The following is a 23,010-nucleotide window of genomic DNA, read 5'->3' on the forward strand; positions in this document are numbered from 1 at the left end:
TTGTCCCGCTCAAAGGGTCACTGGCCAATGGGAAGCTGTCCTTTGATACAATACACGCATGCACCGGACCTGGGTACATCAGCTCACCCCCTCTTTTTCAACATTTTTGTCAGACTCTGGAAGTCAATTAGCTTGGTAATATATATTCAACTTTAATGGGCGAGTAAATAATTAATGTTATTGCCTTTGTAAATTTAGCTTTTCGGTTATAAATTAACATAATTAAACGAGTAATGCTCCAGTCTGCTTTTCGCCGGCCAAATTTAAATCAGGCAATTAAATTGCAGGTTTTGCAGATGTAATGAGCTGAGTCTGTGAGGATCTGAGTTGGAGACAGAGTCGGCTTTCAGTATAGGGCTTATTGTAGGAATGTTTGAAAATAGTAATCAACGCCCTCTTCGCACAAAAAGAGCCCTTCGTCATTTCCTTGCTTGTGTCAGTATGAAGAGCCCACGATATGGAGGATTTTCTCAGGGCTGGCATGCACCCCAGAATAATTTCAGTCCTGTCAGAGCTTCTCTGCCCTGCAGCACTGTCCTTTGTCAGAGACTGTAGAACCCCACTTGACGCCGCACATACATCTTAGAGCTGTCAGGCAGCACTCTGCTTTTGTACTGCTGAGACCCAGGCACAACTGGGCCAATGCACCTCAATCCTAGCAGATGGAGTAACTGATCTTCATACAATTAAATATATATTCACTGAAAAAAACAGAGGATAAAGTGGTGTTATAGTTAGGTGCTGAAATGGAATATGAACTAACATTCAAGAACTGAAAACCCCTGAAATGTGGCAGTTACAGTTTAATGAACCAACTATAACTTGCACCCCTGCCATGCACTGCTTATGACTTCAAACATGAATTCACTCATGACATGTTAAATTAAATTATTGATTACATCACTGATGACATCTCAAAATACATAATTAATGACATCACTCATGATATCACTGAAAATGTCATAGCCATAGATAACATGGAGCTGCTGTGTGTACACACATGGGAGGACAGAATGGAAATCGCTCAAGTCCTGCAGTCAAGTTTGGCTGTCCACTTTGAAATGTATATGGTGCACCATTTACAAACTGTAAAGACTGGCTTGCAAGAAGTACTCCATGTTAAATAAGATAACGGCTGAGCACACCTGATGTGGCAGTAGAGGAATGTTTCAAAGTAGGCTGTGCCTAAAGCCAAAGCCTGATGCAAAAAAATAAATGGTGAGAAAATCCAAAGCTTGTATTAATAGATCATCCACTAGTGGATTACTAAGCATGTGCCCGTGTTAAATTGTTGTAATACAGTGTATAGACACATTCTATGCAAGCAAGCAGAACGTTTCTATGGTGTGGATGTTTATGTCCAGAACTTTGTGACCCTCTTTAGAGGTGATTCAACTCCACTGGGGTTAGAAGCATAGCTGAAAGGTGGCATGCCATGCTGCTTATCTCAGGAATGAGTGTAGTGTATCTTACTAAACTACGAAAGGTAGTCCATAGGGACTGCCATAAGGTGTCTTATCAGTGGCAAGTGCTTATCTGTTACCTTCTTGACTTAAGATTGTAGATCACGTGCAGTCTTAAAGACGATGATTCTCTTAATGTGAATAGATTTTAACCTCTTTTTCAGAGGGTGTTTATACTTTAAAAAGAGGGTGACTGCCTTAATGTCTATAGAGGCATTTTGTTTGTTTGGTGGGCGAAGACCAGGAGAAAGAGGATAATATCAATCAAATGTGGGTGACTTGACAGATATGCTGTGAGTCCAGCATGTGGCCAAAGTTTATGGCCAGTATCACTTGACAAGTGATTGAAAATCGGGCACAGTTGTAGCATGTTTAATTTCTTGAGGTCCACACCGCCCTGCTAAGGAAAACATACTGTACTATTAACCCCTTCGGTGCTGATGACGGCTCCTGGTCGTCATCAGTTACGGTGAGCGTGTGTTGATGACGGCCGAGAGCCGTCATGACCACGCCCGCGATCGGAATGTGCCGCACAGGCACAGAATTCCGGCCGCAGCCAGGGGGTTAAAATTAACCATGATGGTTATTTAATGGATGTATGATGTTACAACGCGATCAAAATGATCGCGGTACATCACAACGCATCTTTTACAATGCAAGTCATTATCACAACCCTGCTGGACTTAGGAATAGTAAGATTTACTATTCCAACTCCAGCCTACGTACAGTAGGGAAGGTGTTGGAATAGTAAATCTACTATTCCTTAGTCTAGAGCGCCCTCCAGCGCAAGTCGTGGTAACGACTTGCGTTGTAAAAGATGCATCGTAATGGCACTGCGGTGTTTTGACCGCGTTGATAAAGTTTTTATTGCAAGCATATGGCCACCACATTTATTTGGTCATGTTTTCTTTGTTTATCCTTTCAATTTTTGAAGCGTGTGCATGCAACTCTGGCAGAGGAAGTCCTGGTTGTTGCAGATGGATGCTGAGGCCTTGGCTCTAGGACCCTTTGTGACCTCTATCCGTCCTGCCCCCTCCTTCCGGGGTCAGTAAGCCAGCATCTCTGTCAGGAGCCGGGGCAGGGGTCTGCTGAAGAAAGTGGTCCAGTCTGCAAACGCGCTCCCTCGGCTGCAAGTAATTGAGTCTTTGCTGCTGAGCTCAGGGAAAGTGACAGCCCCGCGCTCCCCGGTGTCCTCAGCGTGAGTCCAATGCTAACGCGGCAATCAATCCCCATCAGAAACCGGAGCTGACTGCAGCCGATTTGGGTGTTTAGCTGCACACTACACCCTTCCTGCTGACACCTCGAGAGCGGAGGGAGCCGTCAGATGACTCAAATCTCACGGAGTAACGACTTAGAGCGATCCCTCCCGCTAACGACTGTGTCGGCTCCCAGAAAGCAGAGCCGCCCCTTAGAAACACGAGGCCTCGAGCTGTGCCTCTTGGTAAGGAACCCTAACTGCGACCAGCAGAGCTGTCCATGCGACTGCGACCAGCAGAGCTGTCCATGCGACTGCGACCAGCAGAGCTGTCCATGCGACTGCGACCAGCAGAGCTGTCCATGCGAATACACAGATCTTGGAGACTTGACGAGCAGTGCGGTCTCAGGCTGCACACGCCTGACAGACCCAGGCCTCCGACTGCAGCACTCACCGCCGTGTACAGAGGTAGTACGGCCTCAAGCCCCAGCAGAGATATCCCTCCCGAGGCCCAGACTCATGTCTCAGTGGTGGAGTCTCGAGTTTCACAGATCTTGACAGCTCAGACAGCAGTACTATCTCCCAGGCTGCACTGGTCTTACAGACTCTGGAGCAAGTCAGGAGAGCTATCGCACGTGATCACGAGACCTTACTCACACCTCCGACAGCTGCGTTTAGGAAGGCTTCATATGCTCAGGCTTTAGACAGCAGAGCTATCCCTCTTGTTATAGACTAAGACCTCAGAGAGTGCAGCTCTCTGCTTACAGATCTTGAGGGCTCAGACAGAGGTGCTACCACCCCTCGTTACACAGACCTTGCAGGCTCTCACGCCAGAGCAAAGAGCTCTCCCGCCTGACTAGGCAGCCCTACAGACTTAGAAATGAAAGAGCAGAGCGATCCCTCAAGTCCCGCAGATCTTACTGGCTCAGACAGCAGGGCTATCCCCCAGAGTACATAGATCTTACAGGAGCAGACCTCACGCTAAAGACCAAACTAGGCCGGGTCTCAAAGAGAAGAAGCCGCGCCCCAGGGTACACAGTTGATGCAGACTCAGGCTTCACCCGGCAGCTCCCTCCATGGGTTTACACAGATTACACAGCCTAAGGCGCTGGACTCCAGAAGCCTCACTCATGTCAAGAGATCTTACAGAATCCGGTCACCAGGGGAGAGGCAGGGTGCTGGGGTTGACAGTGAACTGCTGAAGAACAGCAAACAACTGGTGGGCCCCTGGGTGAGTTTGTGTGTGCAAACAGTATTTTATCTGGAAAGGAGGCTGCGGGTTGGTGACTGAAGCCTAAGTGAAAAATACGAGTTTAATACTGAATCTCATGAGATAGGAGGAGGATTTGGCAATTGCCCAGAGAGGTCTGGGGTCACTGTTTTAGCGAAAGATGCAGTGTTATTCCACCAGAAAATCGACTACAGAATATCATGGGCACAAAGTACTGTGGCAAAAAAATGGAGGGGAACAAACTATTGTGAAGGTAAGTTTATGTAGCTAAGCTTATGCTCACGGTACTTAACGCCACATATATACATACCGTGACAATATATCTATCTTTAAGGCACTTAGATGTGGATTTATGAATGGAAAATCTTGCTTACCTATATGCACTTACCTTCTTGATATTTCGATCCTCTCTATATGTTTGCCATGATACCCTGTCCTTACAATACGTTTGCCCTTGGTTTTCTGTTATACAGCCAGCAAATGCCACAAACTGACGTATATCAGCGGTCGATGATAAACTCTATTTGCCCGTTGTACAACTAGCGTCCTACTGTTCAGACTGTAGCATTTTCTCAAGTGGCTTCTGAAATGTTCCCTTGCTGTGAAGTCCCTACTTCATTCATCTGGGCGTTTAACTGTGGAACAATAGCATTTGATCACATTTCCCCTTTTCTTAAACCCCCCTGCCTGCCTTGGTTGCCACTTGAGTTCTGGACATTTTTAAAGTTTGTTTTCCACACCATTAAAGCTCAGGACCTGAGTTAATGGTTGCTGGTAATGGCCAGCTTCCAAGAATATGGGGTAGTCCCATCAGCTCACCACTGGTATCATCAGCCTCATTTAGCTGTCAATAGATTGTGTTTTTTTATATTGTGCTTTGGAAAATCCCTTCTAGTAGACATAGCTTTGAAACAGTTGCCCTTAATCGGACGGCCTTTCCAGCAGCAGCCACAAAAAGGTTTTCTAAAGTAATGTCTGCTGAGGGTTTTTCTTAAAAACACACCTACTCTCTGTGGATCTTTCTTCAAAGAATAAAAGCGCCAAGGGGCCTGCCATGCCCTCATGTCATGGCAGACCTGCAGGTACAGATCTTTTCCGCCATAGTGCTTTGGCCATGAAGAGGGGCATCGCTTCAATGACACAATGGTGCTGCCTCAGCAGAAACGTGTCCCTTTGGCAGGCCGACCGTGGATGGGCTAGCCAAGGCGGCCGCCCTGCGGCCTCATGCATATGGCAGCTAGCTCACCCAACACTCGATGGACCCCCAAGCACTAGATTGAGAGGGGAATGGTAATAGAAAATCCTATGATTTTTGGAAGAGGAGCAGAGTCTTCCACTGGAGACCTCTCCACCGTTGGAGAATCAGTTAGGGAAAATACCTCAATCTCCATATTTCTGTTGGAGAGTAATTCTGTGTGTGAAATCTGGACGATAGCAAGGACTCTGTACTTCCTCCACAAAGCAAAAGATGTTCTGCTACCACGCAACTCTAAAGGCCATAGGCCAGGAACAGATTCCTGAATGAGGGTGATAGACTGAGAGAGAACAAGAAAGAAAATAAGAGCAAACAAGAAAGTGGGACAGTAAGAGCAAAACAGAAAGAGTGCAGAAGAGAGAAGAGAGAGAATGAAAGAAAGAGACTGAGAGACAGAGAGACGTCTCCGTTCATCCGCACCACAAATCCCCTGGATACTTGTAAGGTATTTTTAGGTGGAGTTCTGTCATCTCCTTCCCACTCAACCCACCACCCACTTCCCACTTTTTTCTGTCTTTTGGAAATAGAAAAAGCCATAGACATTAGTTCACTTAAGATAAGAACAATTCTGCCTCCTCTTGGAACTAAGGTTTCGAGTTTTTCTCTCTTTCTACCTCAAGACAATTAAAATACCAAAAGGTGACCGCTTTCTCTCACTTCTATTTTTCATGTGGAATCACTGAAGACTGTTTTTTTGTTATAAGGCACCCAGTTGCCTCTCTTCGGCACTCCTTCTGCAGTTTCAGGTCAATTGGTATAGGTAAACTCTGCAGCAGTGGAAATAAAATCTCCACCCTCACTATCTCTTCCCTGTACTAAACCGCCTTATGCCTCCTTCATCATCATCATCATCATCATCTGATGTTTGTTCTTCCTCTGCTTGTGGTGTTGGTGTGGCTGCTGCTGCTTAGATTGTTGATGACCTCGAAGTTTGTGTTGCTTCTGGTCTTCCCACTGATGTTGCTGGGGTTGGTGGCCTTGGAATTTCTTCAGATGTTGCTGTTGATGCTGCTAGTGCTGGTGGTCTTCGAGTGGCTTCTGATGTTTCTGCTGATGCTGCTAGTGCTGGCGGTCTTCGGGTGGCTTCTGATGTTGCTGTTGATGCTACTAGTGCTGGCGCTCTTGGAGTGGCTTCTGATGTTGCTGCTGGTGATGCTGCTGGTGTTTCTGCCTCATTGAGCTGCCTCTTGGCTGTTGGTGGGTGGTACATGCCCTCATTGCTGCATGTATCCTCCTTGCCCGATGTCTCTTGCGGCTCACTGGTGTCATCAAGTGTCAGTGTCTCACTCTTCAGGCTCTAGGGCCAATGGTGACTCTAAGACCTTCATCATATAAGCGGCCTTCAAATTCCCAAATCTCCAGGAAGAAGCTAACTTCAAAGCTGCAGTGTAGGTGGTATGCGGTGTGCTTGCTGAGGCAGCACCGGTAATCCGTGAGAGGCTGATCTGCTCTGTGGTGCTGGCAGTGGTCTGTAAGAGGGGCAATGGCGAGGTAAACAAATGGGGTAGAGGTACAGAAAGAGGTCAAAAAAGAACAGCACGTTTGCACAGAGAAAGAGACAGACAAGCATTGGGATTGGGATTACACTGACAGGATAATTCACTCAAGGATGCAGGGACAGGATACCACACTGACATACAGGTGAAGAACCAGTGACTGAGGGTGTTGAGAGCACCTTCAGAAGCTATGAAAGCTCCCAAGGAGCAGATAACCTTCTGCACACCAAGACACCAAATAGTACCATTAGGTCGATGACTTGTCAAGTACTGCTCTGCCTAAGGAATATATATTACAAATCAGCTTCACCCAAGCACTCCAGCACCTTGTCATAGTTCACCCTTCAAAACAAGCTGGTGTGAACAAAGCTCTGGCATGATTGTATGTCGGAATTACACATTCGTTTAGAAAGCATGCCTTTTACCGCCGTAATTAGTATGAACGCATCGTACCGGCGCACTTCTTTGGCATCCAAGTCTTTACAAAGACTTGCCCTGGGGGGTGCTGGACTTTCGAATAGTACAATTTACTAATCCAACTCCAGTCTGCTCATCAGTAGGGAAGGTGGTGGACTTTAAATACAATACCTCTGCACCAATGCGCCCCCCTAATGCAAGTTGTTGTAATGTCTTGCGTGCTAAACGAATGCTTGTTAATGACACGTTCATTCAATTGACGGTGCTGTAAAGGCGCAGCGTGATTCCGGACGACATGCTAAAGGCTGTTTCCCCTCTTGCATACTTTGTACATAAACCATACAGAAGCGGCGGATGAGTTGTCGGCCTTGTGTTAACACAGCCTCCTGTGGGAATGAAACGCTGCTGCACACTAAGTGCCCCCTGAACTCCGCTTTCACATAATGTCTATCGAAGTCTATGGTCTCTGTTAAGCACCCTAGACCTGCTGCATGAGGGAGGGAGGAAGGGGTGCTGGTGATTAAATACAATGAGGCCGCCGTAAACATGGCAGGCACAGATGCAAAATATTAGAACAAAAATAAAACGTACCTAACCCAACATACTCGCTCCGAACCTCTTCTTTGCAGGAACTGGAACCGGTTGCTGGAACTCCGTTGCCCATTCCTGGTGCTGCACACATGTAGGATGTGACAGCGACATGTTTGGATGGAGCGGCCTCAGCGCACTGCAGGCCTGCACTTATTCTCAACCCCGCTGCAGGGCCGGCCTAAGGCATGTGCAAGCTGTGCACCTGCACAGGGCCGCCACACCAATATATATATCCTTAGATACATATTTGCGTGGCGGCCCCTGGCAGGGATTTGGCGGCCTCGGGCACCCTACCTACACTCCCTGCTCAGGGCCTCCGTGAGCCTAGAGCCAGCCCTGCCCGCTGTCTTAAGACAGCTGGGTTAAAGTGAGCATGTGTGACTAGCTGTTTCAAGAGGGCCTGCCAAAAAGACATGCGCACTTTTAGCAGTGCGTTAGGCAGCCCACCCTCCTGCCTGCTGCTGTCAGTCAGCAGAAGCCCCACCCCCGTCCTGACACTCGGCTCAGGATGGAGGATGAAAAATAATATGATAATGAACAACCATTTTATTTTTCATCCATGGGGCGTTGAGGAGGGTCGGGGGGGGGGGGTTAAGTGTGGTGACTCTCCTCCGCTCCAATGGAGGAAACGCCCCTGGTGTGAGCCTTCCTTTGCCTTTGAATGCTGCGCCCCCATTCTTTACCTCTGGCAAAGGTTGATTCTGTGCTTTACTTCTGCAGATGCGACCATGCGCTACGATTCCCCTTGATCAGGCTTAATTCCATATTTAGCTCTGCTAGGTCTGATTCCATGTATTATGTCTGACAGGTGTGAACCTTCTGACTTTAACTTGCATGGGGTAATTCTGGTATGCAGTGCGTTGCCAAGTAGGAGTACATACTTCGCCTACACAAACATACCTTCTGCCACCACCCTTGGCGGGTCGAAGCCCTTTTCTTCATGCTTGGTAGCTGCGATTGCAGGCGTTTATTCTGCTAGGTGTGAATTCATGCTTTGTGTTGATGGCTGTGATTTGTTTTATCCTTTATCAAATCGAATTCTTGCCAATGTCTTGGTAGATATCAGTCTACAACCCACCACTAAAGGTGGGACTGTGCTGCAACCACAAGTGCTTTTCCTTTCGCAGATGGGAATCTATGCTTTTTTTGTGGGAAGTGTGAGTTCATTATTTCATGCCTGGCTCATAACCAAAAGTAATCCCTGCTTTAGTTTTGGTAGAGATGATTGTGTGTCTTGGGCTTACCTGGGGTTATTTGGTGTTTCATGCTTGTTAGGTCTGAGTGGCATATTGAGTCCCTCGTGTGCTTACCTGGTTTTATTTGGCATTTCACTCTTGCTCAGACTGAGTGACATACAGAGCATGTGTTAATGTAAACAGATCTTTAAAGGTGGATTGTCATAACATTTTATTAAAGGCTTCAGAGTAAAGACAGATATTTAACTGCCTGGAATCTCACAGATTAGCATATTAGCTTAGTGCGCAAGGATTTTGGTGTTGGTTGCCTGATGTGACAAGCATCTGAAGTTGAAGATTTCCAATATGACAATCCTTGTTTGGCCCTTCTCACAGGGGCTGTCTATAGTTGTGTCAACTGTAATTTTCTATACTTATTTATAATTCTATGACTTTTCCTGATGGTTGCCAGATTGTGTGCAACATAGACCAATGTTCATTATCGTTACAAACCTATAACGAAGGTTGTAGGCTTATTTGGTTAATTGGGAAAAGTTATGTCAAATGCAATACTTCTAATCTGTTCATACTGAAAGTTAAGACAACGGTAACCGGCCTGATGTACCTATTGTAGAATGCATTTATTATAGTTGATAGGTCTTTAAGGGCAGATTGTTAGTAGACCGTGTTGAAGACTTGACTGATATTTTGTTACATCGAATTTCACATGTTACATTAGTAAACAAGGGTGTTGGTGTTGGTTACCCACTTCAGATAAACCCTTTGGGGTGGAAGGTTAATACTGTGGTAATCCTTGTTAGACCTACTTAAGTGGAAAAAAGTCTGCCAGGCCTTGTACAAAAAAAAGATTTAAAAAACTCTGCATGCATAGATAAGCATACATAGAGTACTTAGAGGATTTTCAGGCCTCCCTTCTTCTGTCTATTCACGTGTCATTTTCATTCTGCTTCTCCTCAGGACGGCTTACTGCATGGGTCAATCTGTTAGCTCATTTCTACAATTAGGTCCATAGTCATGTGAGTAATGGTTCTTGTCCTGATCATATGCCCACATTCGCCTGAATATGAGCGTCTGGTCTGCTAGTCAGTCCTTAGTTTTCCATTTTTCCTTTTTTAGGTCCACTTTCATTTCTTCTATTCTCCATTTTTGGAGCATTCTGCAGGTCCCCAGACAGTCCTACTTGGCTACTTGCAAGCCCCTCGTTTCATCTGCAGTGTGCTGTATCTTGTGCTGCCACTATTTCTCATGTGGACAGCCATCTTGAAATGTTATTGTCTATAGTGTATCATTGTTTTACTGTTCGAAGATGGCCACCTAGTTTGGAAGTGCTATGTTTTCCACCTTGGCTTAGTACAATAGTGAAGCTGTATTTACTTTAGCTTTCAAAGATGGCTAACGAGTGTGATGTTTACTTAGTGGCTACCTTGAAATGTTATTGCGCATAGTGTATCGTTTTACCGCTCCAAGATCGCCAACACTTTGCTTCTAAATGTTCCAGCTAAATTGGAACTTTGAAACAAGTATGCACTATGTACAATGCCTTTGCAAGGTGGCCACTCACTACTAGGTTTCATTTCATTTTTGTATTGCAAGGATATGTCTGATGCGTTTAGGTGGTGGCATACTTTCTTTTTCCTACTCTTATTATTTTCATGTTCTCCCATTTGTTTTTGAAACTATGGGTGTCTGTTTTATTGTAAAGGGTAAGTGGATAAAGGCTAGAATAAGTCAGAAGGTAGGTGAAAAGATGTAAGAGTACAAGAATGAGTGACAGAGTGCATGCATGATGACTTATTGAGAGTCCAAACGTATAACTGAAAGAGACATTATCAGTTATAAGCCATACCTGTTCATGCAGGTATGAGACATCAGTGTATTGCAGGTGACGCATTAAGTATTGAAAATAATTCCTGCCTTAAAACAACTAATTTAGCAGCAACAACGTTATACTGATGTAGTTCTACTACTTTAGATATTTGATGACTCCAGAAAAGCGTGCAAAATGTTGGTAGGGTGTAGCCTGACACTACCTTAAGCAAAATGTCACCATTATTCTGGGCCTGCACAATGATTTTTCACCCAACGTGGACAAGTAGGGTTTTCTTCTATACAGAAGGGCGATCTGGTCCAATATGTATGTGTTTTTCTTAGCAATTGAGATTTTGAATGGTACATCAGTGAATATGGTGAATGCAAATTTGTTATATCTTATGGATAGTTGCGGCCAATACACCATGTTTATTGTCAGAGTTAGTGAGTCCTGGAACTGGGCTTGCCTGGAAGTATTGATCATGAGGATATATTCAACCTTCAATGGATTCGTCTTGATGATGGCACCAAGTAGACATCTATGTATAGGATGATAGCAGTCTTTTAGTCAATGGATGTCAAGATTTGCCTTAGTTCACGCAGAGTTGAATATGGGAGGTATACTGGTGGATCTCAATTGAGAAGGACATTGTGTACAGGTTCAAGACGTGATTTCATGCTGTCAATTACAGACAAGACGTATAGCTGGAGGTGGGCAAAACACATAAAATTTCACTCAGGAATTCCGTGGAGTTTCACAATAACTCTATGAGATTCCACAGAGTTCCACCAACAGTCAGAAAAAATGCACATTGTGCTTCTGGGTCTGTGATTTAGCATCTGTAGCGCATTCCAGGCTGAAAAATCAACACAACCGGCAACATTCGGTGCGCAGAGTTTGTGGTCATTAGAGTTGATTTTGCTGCCGCTCAGCTTGAAAATCTATTTGAGAAACAGTCCTCTGACTGCTCCTGTGATAGCTCTTGTTACAAAATCGCACCAGAAGGCTTCTTAGGACTGCAAGTTGCACTATGGGACGCCAAATCTCACATGCCAGCTTGCTTGCTGGAGCCGCATGTTATTCCCGTTGTCATTGTGTTGCTCGAACAGGAAAAAATTCCACCACACTGCAATTGGTGGAACTTGTACATAACATTCTTTTAAATGAGTAACGCAGTGTAGCAAATTCCTCCAGCTCCGCTAGAGGGGTTACAGATTCAACCCTGGACAATTCCCAGCCTTGCTGTTGGCAGATCTGTCCTTTAACTCAATCTGAAGGTTGGGGTTTCTTGATCCCACCATGTATTCATGTCATTCAGACTCTAAAACATTGAAAAGAGGGACACACTGATTTAAATCAGTGTTCAAATGTATGATAACTTTCAATTTGTGCATGTCCAAAAAGGGAAAAAAAGAAAATTTTGATTTCTAGCTTTTAAAATCAGAATTGCCTCTCCTGCAGACGGCCCCTTGCAAGGTCAGCTTTGGGTCACACAGATCATAGACCTTTCTAATGAATGCAGTATTGAATCTTCTTGAAATATAATTCAATGTACGACATAAAAGAGCAGAGCTTTCAACTACCGTTTATGTATTCAGATATGGCTGTCCCAAAAGTGTCACAAATGATGAATTTTCCAGGAATGCATCTCTCAAAACATGACCCTTGCCTTTGTATGCAACTGCTTCTGTTTTTCTAACTAGGCTACTGGTCTCCTTTTCTTTGCAGGCTACTCAGAGCTTGAACAGCGGGAGATTTTGGGCCCATCCCTCGGGACCTCACTCTAAGGTGCCAGCCTGGAGTGGGTGCACAGGGGGCAGACCTGCTGCACTGCGGGGGGCCTTAGAAGCAGCCCCAAGAGATTAAGGCAGGCAGACGGTGAAGAGACGTCCTCATTCAAATGGTTCTCTGAAGCGGATAGAGGGGAAAGTATCAACATACTTGGACTGCTAAGGTAAGTTCTGGCGTTGGCCCCTTTTCGTTGAGAGAGCAGCATGCATGCCATGGTGTTTTTGGATGGGATGGGATGGAAAGTTCTGCTGTCTTATTGCTGGACCTAGCAAGTTATATGCCAGTCTGTTATATTTCAATGGAAACCCTTCAAGTGCTTCTCTGGTCTGAGAAAGTCCCCTTTTGCTGTCAGTAAATGTTTTTATGGTTAACAAGAGGCACCTCTCCTCAGTTAAAAACTAATATTAAAGTCACCTGAAATAAGCAAAATATTCGCTGCAAAAATACACTTTCGAAGAAAGAGTAATAAATCATGGGTGTCATGGCTAGTACTCATTGATGAAGCTCACAGAAAAATATAAAACTATAAGAAAGAAAACATGATGTAGGAAAGACATAGAGATTTAAATTATTAGGACAAACATTGACATTCACGAGGTCATTTACTGTCTTATGGGCGAGACAGTAACCAGCTCAAGCCGGCTGCAGACCTACCTCCCAATTACTTGGTTGCAGCAGCATTTTTTGTCAAAACTGCCGTTGCCAACACAGTAGGAGCACCTTTAGTAAAAAGTCCTTTGCTTTCTGGCTGTGCTCCCACTTTGCCAAACTTTAAATAACCCTGGCCTCTACTGCGCCCTCTTTTATACCTAGACCTGCAGGGATGTCATAATGTAGGTAACAGCACCAATTTAATGATACTACTGGGGGCTGTAGGTGTATGTTCTGTTACTGTTACAGAACATACACCAACAGCCCCCATCACACCCTCATGCCCCAGGCGTACTACCAGAATGTAAAGTTTTAAATATCGTCTTACAGAAGTATTGTATCCTAAACATCATCAACCCAAATAATTTGAGGGTAAGCAATCTTAGGTAGATAAAGATGTATTATTCTCAAGTCCTCATCCGTGTACCTTGACGCTTACATGCACAATATTGTGGTATTCAATTTTCTGAATATGATATTTTGTGGAGGATGATATTTATTTTGTCAGTATTCTGACGCACATCTAGACTTTTCTGCTTTCAGTTTCTATTTGTTGTGAATTAAAGTGTGTTTTCAGTGTGTTTCAATCTTTCACAAAATTTAAAAAATCAGGAGTTATCAGCGTTTACTCTTTTTTTGCTCTGTAAAAAAAATCACAGGGTAGTAAAACATTTGCTTTTTTTCATTAATTTCCTCTTTCATTCCTATTGTCCTTTTTAGGTCTCGACTAGCGTAGGCTGAGCACATGCGCAGTCTCGCTGGCGAGATTTTATGTCTCTCAGTAGCGAGGTTAACACCGCCCCTCTTCTCCATTGGCTGGCCTCCTAAATGCTGGCCAGCCATTGGAGAAGAGGTCCCAGTGACGATCTAAGCCCGTCTTTTTTGGATTGGGGGCGGGCTTTTTCGTTTCTTTCTCTCAGTGACGCCCTCAGTCCAAAACACGTCCCCAGTCTGAAAAGGACGGGGCTTACAGAGTCTACTGCCACCTCATTGCACCACGCATATATCCGCAGCTGCTGCCACCATTTTGCTTGTTTTCCCTGCAGCAGCAGACCCCTATAGAGGACACAGATGGCGTCACTGAAGCGTAACTTACACAGCAGCTTCTCTTTGTTTTGCTCTTGCTTCTGTCCCACACTGAAAATCCCGGCCGGTACAGCAACTAGAAAAACCGGCGCACTCGCTTGCTGTGGCCACGCTCACCTTTACTCCTTTGCTCCTTACGCCGGTGATGCCCCCGCGCTGCAGGAATGGGATGCGCTGTGTCGGTGGAGCCGCCCTCTTTGCCTCCCATGTGTAAGAGCCCCCACAGTGTGGAGGACGGACGAGTGGGCAATGCAGCTGGTTAGGGGCCCGGGAGGTGTCGGTAGCGTGGGAGCCTACGGTGTCAGTGGCGTCCTTCTCACTCGCTCGCTCGTCTGCAAAGCGCGGCCGCAGCAGCAGGCAGTCGGCGTCAAACAGCGGACTGGACTCAGCACAGATTCATATTTGAAGAGATAGGTGATAATTGTATTAAATGTATACATTTGATTGAATCTTTGTTTTTATTAATATTTGACTATGTATGTGATTGTAGGTGTTTATTTTTAATAGCAGGCCCGCATGAAGCTGAATACATAATAGATAATCTCTTCTACCGCAACAGCAAACATTACAGGCCTGGGTTCACATAGCTTCGAGGGTCGTGGGGCATGGGGCATGCGGCGATTTGTTTTGGGGAAAGATTGCATATGTAGGCTTGAGTCGCATGGGGCTTATTTCATTTACATTTATTCGTTTGCTTCTTCTAGTGCTTGCTTGTTTTGTCTGATGTAGCAGTCCTTGTGGCGGGAGGGAAGGGTGGGGAGGTTTGGGATGCAAGACGGAGGAGGAGGGCGTAACCACGCTCCAGACTCATAAACAACCGTCACATGCTGCCCCCAGACCTGTAGAGCCACTGTTTGCAAAAACAGCATTCCCCTTGGAAGTACCCTCTGTTCCGGTCACCAAGCGAGGCGGCCATGATCCAGAGACACAGCCAGGGCCATGAATTGTGCTCCCCGGTGCCCTCCCTGCCCAGACTTGTGTTTTCTCCCTGACGTGTGCTTCTTTCTCTCTCAAATCCCACACTGTCTGGCAGGGGACGGCTTATCTGCTTAGATATGGGCAAGCCTAGCCCTATTCACAGCTGCTTTTCTTGCTAGGAAAGCAGCTGTGAATAGCGCCACCCTTTTGCACGCGCCACCCTTTTCTTGTTTACAGGAGTTTACGAAGTGCTCAGGTGTGTACACAGAAAAGGTTTTATGAAGTTCGGACTCGCGATCAGAAAGAAACCAAAGCGCGCTGGATCGGGTGTCACACAGGGATGCATGGAGAAACTAACGAATGTTATCGCATCCAAACATTGCCTTCGAATTGAAAAAAGAATACAAGCAGAAGTGAGTCCCCTTTCTGTGTTTTACCAAGTGCGTGAGCTTGATTAGTCCCTCCGTTTGCGGCTCTGCTGCTCAGGCTCATGAGTCCGGCTTTGTCCGGTCACGTGACTTTGCCGGGCAGAACCTGGTTCAAAAACAAACTTCACCACCATTGCTTTTTAACCTGGTCCGGCGGGAGCTGGGCGCCCACGCATTTATTTATGTATATATTTTTATTAAGTAAACAAGAAAATAACAAATAACTATGGGATTGGCGGCATGGTTGTGGAGGTCATTATTTTGCTGCCGATCTTCTTATTTGGCAATGCTGACTTAATAGTCCTACACTTTATCTAATAATGTTCCATTGAAGTTCTGCTGGCAGATAATTGAACACCCGCTGACTTGCCACGTACTAACGTGATGAATACAATGGCCCAAATGTGAGGTTAATGGACGCCAGCGCACCGGCTGACCTGGACTGAGGGAAGCAACGGGTGAGCTCTGGGAGTTGGAGGGGGCCTCGAATGACCCATTTGTAAATAAGGAGAGTCCCTGAGGTGAGGGGGTGGGGGGTGGGGGGGGAGGTGAGGGGGTGGGGGTGGGGGGGGGGGGGGGGGGTGTGTGTGTGTGTGTGTGTGTGTGTGTGTGTGTGTGTGTGTGTCTCTCTCTGTGTGTGTGTGTGGTGCAAATGCAATAGGTCTCGTATTTGCGAGAGATTAAGCTATTGGGATTGTAAATGACAATGCCATTTATTTATCTGTTTTCAAAACCAACACATAAATAAAAAGTTTGTCATTTACAATGCCAATAGCTCTAACTTTTCCGAAGGCGAGACCGTTGCATTGTAAATGCTTGTTCCTTCATACTTCCCAGCACCACACTCCCTTCCCTCCACCCTTTCCTTTGAATTTGTTCTTTCAATTAACTTATTTCTCTCACTTCACTGCCTGACTTTTTCCTCCGCGCTCAAACTCCTCTCTACAGCAGTCCAGTCCCACTCCCTGTCAAAGATGTGCACGAATGCAGTTGTTTTTGCTCCTCATTAAGAACAGATTGCAGAAGATAAAGGGTTAACATCGGCATGTAACACACATTCATGCTGCTCTATTCTTCAATCAAATCACAGGTTCAGTGCTCTATTTGGTCAGCCATTGGTGCACTGCCCTATTCTTTGTCTTAAGACACTGAGAAAGCACTGGGCTAATAATGGCATCACTGCTGTATGAAAAGGGCTCATTCTGCCCCCCCCCCCCTCCTCCATGGGAGAAATGTCTGCTAGGGAATTAATGGCTTTGTGACCTTTGGTGACAGAAAAATGTGATACTGTTTGAAAAATCGGAGGTGGTAGTGGAGAGATTACAGGAGGCCTTGGGATCTGCCTGTGCATTTCGTACTGCGTATGCAGTTAGGCTGATGTGGCATAAGATGTGAATTCGTAAATGTATGAAGAGGTGCGGGTACTGTGCTCCTGCTGGGCTGTGAAAGTCGCACAAGGCACTTCACCTTTCCATTGTTGCGAAGTGCCAAGCCTTGCTTCAGCAACATTCCAAGGTTCCTTTGGACTTTGGAAGCAGTAGCAATGAAGAGTTAACTTGGTGACCCTGTTGCAGGATCATAAATGGCCTGTACACTCGGTGATTGCTGAAATTCCTCTGTTTGCAACGCATGCATTAACATGGTACTCTTTCTAATGAACGTCCGAAAGTGCGGCTCCGAAACACAAAGTACGTATTACCTCTGTACATTTCATAGCTACCAGGTAATCATATGCTCCAACCCTTAGGTAGTACATCCAGCACTTCCCATCAAGGCCACCCCACAAACCCAAACCCTTCCCACCATGCACATTAAAAGTGCTTCTCAGTTAGGAGATCACATTCAATGCGCTTTGTAGCGTCTTATGGGTAGGTATAAATCTTTTAATACAATACACTTAACGCCGACGAAAGTAGTACAGCTTGGATAGCGGCTTGAATAGCGCACCACTAAAAGACAGACATGTAGAACAAAGCCACATATTAGAGCAGGCTTTGAACCGCAGAGCCAGCCTCAGGAACGCCTCACTATCTGACACACAGTCCAGACATAACCTCGGTAACAGAAGCGGGCATCCTTTACAGGAAACATATCAACAGCTTAGTTAAAATATCTCGAAATAGGCAGTCGAAACACTATGTTTTGTGAATCTCTTGTGGATTTTAATGTAATAGACTGCCCAGGGGCGAAGCTTCATGGGGGTATTTGGAATGTTATCCCCCCGCCCCCAAGAAATCTATTCTCTAGTAAAAAGTTGGGTACAGATCTTTTCAATCAGGTGTGATGAGAAGTCTGTCGGAGTTCATATGGGATAATTATACACATAAACGTACAAAAACACGCACACACACTGTCTCTCGTCTATGTTCAAATGTCCTAAAATGTTTTGGGTGTTTTACTAAATATTGCGTTGTGTCCCTTACAATCTGCACTCAGCTCGTTTCCTCCGCCTCTTAATCTCCCCTGCTGCACTGCTTCCCCATAAACCTTTTGTAACATGCTATGCCAGCAGGGTTCTCGGACAACCTGAGCTCACGCCCCCTTAGTCTTGCTGACCAAGTCACGCCCCTGAGACGGCCCGGCAAAGGGCAGGGCCTGCAAAAGTAGCAAACCAGTTATTTTGAGGAATCCGAAATGCCAGCCATCAGTGCCAGGCAGGAACTGTAATGCATAAATCAAGTGATGTACTGGTACGTTTGTAAACCTTTATTACCCACACCAGTCCCTCCGAATGGAAGGCGAGTCAGCACCCAGGGTATAATTTCTTTCTTCATAAGTCTGCTGAAGATGGCACAGCTTTTTCTGCAGTGGCGGCCCCTCCCCAAAGGCGAAGGAGCATTGCCCCACTGCTTTTAAGCAGTGTGAATAAAGGAAAAATAAAGTTATAATAACTGAATGTTATCATTTTATTTGTACCAGCTGCCTTGCAAGTGGGTGGGCGGTGTGGGGGGGGGGGGCTGCTCTGCTCACAGAGCAGTGAGGGGAGGAGAGGTGGGCACACTGAAGTGCGGCCAAACAGTCATGCGCACTTTCCACGTTTTCCATCCAGGCTGCATTACAGCCTGGGTTAAGAACATGCCCAGGTACCCAGTCCTGATCTGATCCGAACCACCCCCCTCAGACCAATCGCAACACTGCATTGTAATTGGTCAGGGGAGTCTAGATATGCATTCTGGTTCCTGTTCAGACATGGAGGAGAGACGGAGCAGAGGCACGGCTATAAGGTAAGTGTTTTTTAAAAAAAAAATTACAATCCCTTTCCTCCTGCCCTCTCTACCCCTCCCCAGCCACAATCCGTGCCGGTCATTACTGTATTTTTGGTTAACAAGAGTGGGCTTCCTTCACCTGAGCATCCGTGATGGCAGTGCTCCATGCTCTATGTCCCCTGTTCCTAGTGAATGAGATATTGCACCCATCGATACACAGATGTAGATGTCACCACCTTCTACTCAACTATCACAGACATGAGTACTGTTTGCCAAACTCATTTTATTGGGTATTATACAAATGGTCTGTGTTGCGCTCCCACAGAGATTATAGAGGGATCCTGCTCCGGGCTGACAGGGGCCGTTCAGACCTCGTGGAAAAGTTCTTGAGTCTCCCAACACATCTTAGACCAATCCATGGATGGCTTTTAACCTTTGCAAATATTGGACCTAGAATAGTTTGCCTGGGTGCTGTTGATAATTTTTTACCTAAAATAGCCCCACAGTGCACCATATCACTGGGTTTATGACCACCCCATTGGATCCTCTGCCTCACTGGTGAGTGAGGGTGCAGAAGAATAATATTACATTCTGGACAATGCAGGGCCTCGGGATCTACAAAGGACTAACATCCCCCTCACTCTAGAAGTACGCCTTCAAGGACCTTTGTTGTTCTGCAGCTGATATTCTGCAATAGGGGTCAATGGACACCAAACCTTGCATGCCTATACTGCTCTATACTGTGTGCACAAGGTGCCAAGTGGTTGATGTATCATGATCACATAGCTATTCCGAGCAGGGGAACAAGTCCACTCCTGAGGAAAGCATGTCATTGATTCAAGATAGGTGCAGTGCCAATTTGTTCTAGTGTTTGACCATGGGCCTGTCCTATGCCTGCACTTCCAACCAGGTTCGGGGGGGTGGTATCTCCAACGGGGGCCTCTTCCTATGCCAGTGGAAAAATCAGGGTACCCTATTCCTCCTAGTGCTTGTTTTGTCTGCCTTCCACCTCCAAACCAAGGTTGACCCTGCAAAGGAATAACCTTTTGCAGAAAGTCTTCACTTGTAGGTCTGACCCCAAGCATTGTTGAACTGTACCCTCAGGAGAGAGAACCTGTCGAGCCACATCACAAGCTGAGAAGGCAAATTGCTGTGTCACTTTCCCCACAAAGTTGCAGGTGTGCGTAGACTTTGGGCGATGAGAGTACCCTCTCCTATGCCCAGTGCATTGACCCCAAGAGTGAGAAATGTGATTGGTGAAAGCACCATTGGTGGTATCTGAAAATGTTGCAACTGAGTACCCTGACGAAGTCCCAGCCATTGCACCTTCTGCACCCAGTGCCTCTGCCAAGGCTGCTTTCTTGGCCCTGCGTCGCACTAAGCATCACAAGTGTCTGGTGAAGGGTTATAACGCATTGCTTAGGCCTATACACCTGCTGCTTTCTGCTCCAGTACCGGGCCACTGATATTGTGATGTCCAGGCATCATTGTCACCATGGTGCTATCCTCCGATCCCAGCCTCTTCAAGGATGCTATTCGCGACATCACTGGTCCTTTTTATTTATTTTTTATTATTGATACATATACATACAATGTAGAGTGATTCAGTCATATGGGCAGCCATTCTGTGCTGTACAAGGTGCATGGTACATGTTTTTTTGTGTTTTATTTTGGTACATGGTACATGGTAGACATTATTCAACTGGCGCCCCTTTACTGGTTATACAATAAAGGTGTGCTAGAAAGGAGGAGAGGAAAGTGTGAATAAGTAAAGAGAGAGAGAGAAAGTATCCTGTGGTTTCGGCAGGTTCAAAACGTGTGCAGTTGTTGTGGCAACCAAACCCCCCCCCCTTTTTTTTGGGCTGATAGTTCGTTGAGATGTTAAGGTCTTGACGGTGGGCTGGCGGGGGGTAAGTTCTTGTCCAGTGACTCCCAAAGGTTCCTTGACGAGGCCTTCCATGGTGAGTATCTTATCGCTAGGGAGTTGGCACCTCTTAGCTAGGTGATCCAGCTGAGCCAACCTCTGTATGATGCTTTAGGGGTATCCTTCCAGTTCGTGAGTACCAACTTGACTGCAGCGGTTACGAGAAGGTCTAACAGCTCTCCTTCTCCCTCTGTGGGGAGTTCCGTTCGCAAGAAGGCCGTCGTGATTGAAGCAAAATACTTCTTTATTTTACAGTGGAGCGCTTGGTCTATAAAGTCAAAAATCTTCCCCCAAAACCCCTTGAGTGTAGGGCACAGAAAAATAAGATGTTCCAGGTCACCCTTGGCTACGTTGCAGTTCCAGCATGTGGGGCTGTCTCTAATCCCTAGTTTGTGTAATCGGTCTGGGGTCCAGAATGTTTTATGTAGGAGCCACAGTTTGGTCTGTGCGAGGACTGGGGAGATCTTGTTTCGTGTGGTGGATGACCATAGAGTGCTCCACTCCCGGTCGTTCAGAGGGGAGTTTATGCAGCAGTTCCAGTACCTTTCCGTCTTCTCGTTGATACTTGTTTTTTGTGTGTTGAGTGTTTTGTATAGGTGTGAGACCTGGTGTCCCAGTTTGCCTACCTCACCAAAAGAAGGATGGGCCCTGGTGCACAATGGTCAGCATCGCCAGGAAAGGTCGCGACTCTGCTCTGCTGGTGCATCTTCAAGGTGCGTCCCCTCCCTGCAGTGCCAAGGCACCCACAGTATCCTCAATAATCCTCAGTAATGCCCACCTTCCGTAGTGCCTCTGCCATGCTGACACTCAGTCCAATGTTTCGGTGCCAGAGTTAGAGTATCCGGTACTGCTGCCAGAAGAGGAAATCTACCACTGCAGCAGCTCCTGGTGATTTATTGAAATACTTGCCCTGCCCCTCAATACAGTCGAAAGGGGTCACAAGCTTACAACAGTGGTGGTCTGACCCTCACAAAGCCACCTGCATCATGAGACATGTGAAAGGATAAAACTCTGGGGAACCCTCGGCTCCAAGACAAAGGGCTAGAGGGACGTACAATTGGTCGCAAAATACTGGTCGCAAATTGCGACTAGTGTTTGCGACCAGGCCGGTAATTGTGTTGGCACTGTCATTGAAAGCGCTGCCAGGGGCAACGGGTGGTGCAAGCTGCAGTGGCCTCCTGACGCTAGCCCTAGCTCCTATTTTGTTACAAATTAAGCACAAATGTTGAAGGTTCAGGTACAGAAATACAAAGTGGTGAGCTACGGAGAAAGTTATGTTTTCCAGGGGTGACCTGAAAGATAAGGGCCCTGGGAAATTGCCCTCTTTGCCCAGGCCTTGAAAAAATCTCTGGCCATGCCCGGAAAACCCCATCTAAATGGTTAGCGTGTTTATAATAATGAGCATATTACATAAGTGTTACGATATAGTGTGCCATGTGGGGGTGGTTGGGATCAAATAGTTTTACATAAACAGGAGGAGATGGAAGGGACGCAAGGTGGAAAGGTAATACAAGTTTGAAAAGTACTGTTGCAGAACCTTAGAAATTCCGATAGGGCCCAGTCTCTGTCTCAATCCCAGGTCCGCTGTCCTCACTAGTCCTAGATAAGGTCCGCCTGGTTATTAATACTAGGACTGGTGTTGCGCGTGCCGGTACAGGGATCTTGTTGCCCTCTCTGACGGAAGCAGAGGATTTGACATCATGCACTGTTGACAGGACCCACCCGTGAAGTCAATGGATTCTCCCAGCCTGCCATGGTTGAGCCTGTTAATGAAGGAGATGCCATCTCATTCACTGCAAGGCTGGGGGGATTCCACGCGCACTCGACCTGTCAGCTTGTGTGAAAGAGCATCTCCCTGTGCCCAGGAGCCTGGGGACTCTTAATCTGCCACTGCCTGATGAGGGGGTGTTATTAATTGCTGTTAAATCCAAACTCCAATGAAAGGCAGAGATGAAGTTGGTGAAGAAAAGGTTCTTTAATTAGTAACCTTCACAGCAAACACAAAGCAACGTCAGCTCTGAGCAGGAACCAGGCAATAACTGACAAAGGTAGAATACTCAGCAAAGAACCTAGAGAGAGCGTTCTAGGCAATAGAGACAGGAGAGAATATAGACAAAGAACCTAGAGAGAGCGTTCTAGGCAATAGAGACAGGAGAGAATATAGAGAGACAGAACCATAGATACCACACATCTCCCTTTCCCACAAAAAAAACAGAAAAGGAAGAAAGAAAAGAGAAAAGAAAGAAAGAGAGAAAAAGAAACAGATTAGAGACAATAGTCCTTTAGATAAGCAGGAGCACGAGTGTTGCGAGAACTCCGCCTGAGAGCAGGAGGAAGCTCAAATTGAGCAGA

General features: G+C 46.1%; 1 protein-coding gene across 2 annotated transcripts in view; it reads left to right on the forward strand.

The window, feature by feature from the left end:
* SGCD (sarcoglycan delta) overlaps positions 1-23,010 on the forward strand; it is a 1,044,256-nt gene that overhangs the window by 429,455 nt on the left and 591,791 nt on the right. For both annotated transcript variants that reach the window (XM_078653701.1, XM_078653702.1), the window contains exon 2: positions 12,383-12,608. The gene's annotated coding sequence lies outside the window, so the exon portion shown is untranslated. The remainder of the gene's footprint in view (positions 1-12,382; positions 12,609-23,010) is intronic.

This window comes from Lissotriton helveticus, chromosome 7 (genome assembly GCF_964261635.1).
Source record: "Lissotriton helveticus chromosome 7, aLisHel1.1, whole genome shotgun sequence".
NCBI classification, from domain to species: Eukaryota; Metazoa; Chordata; class Amphibia; order Caudata; family Salamandridae; genus Lissotriton; species Lissotriton helveticus.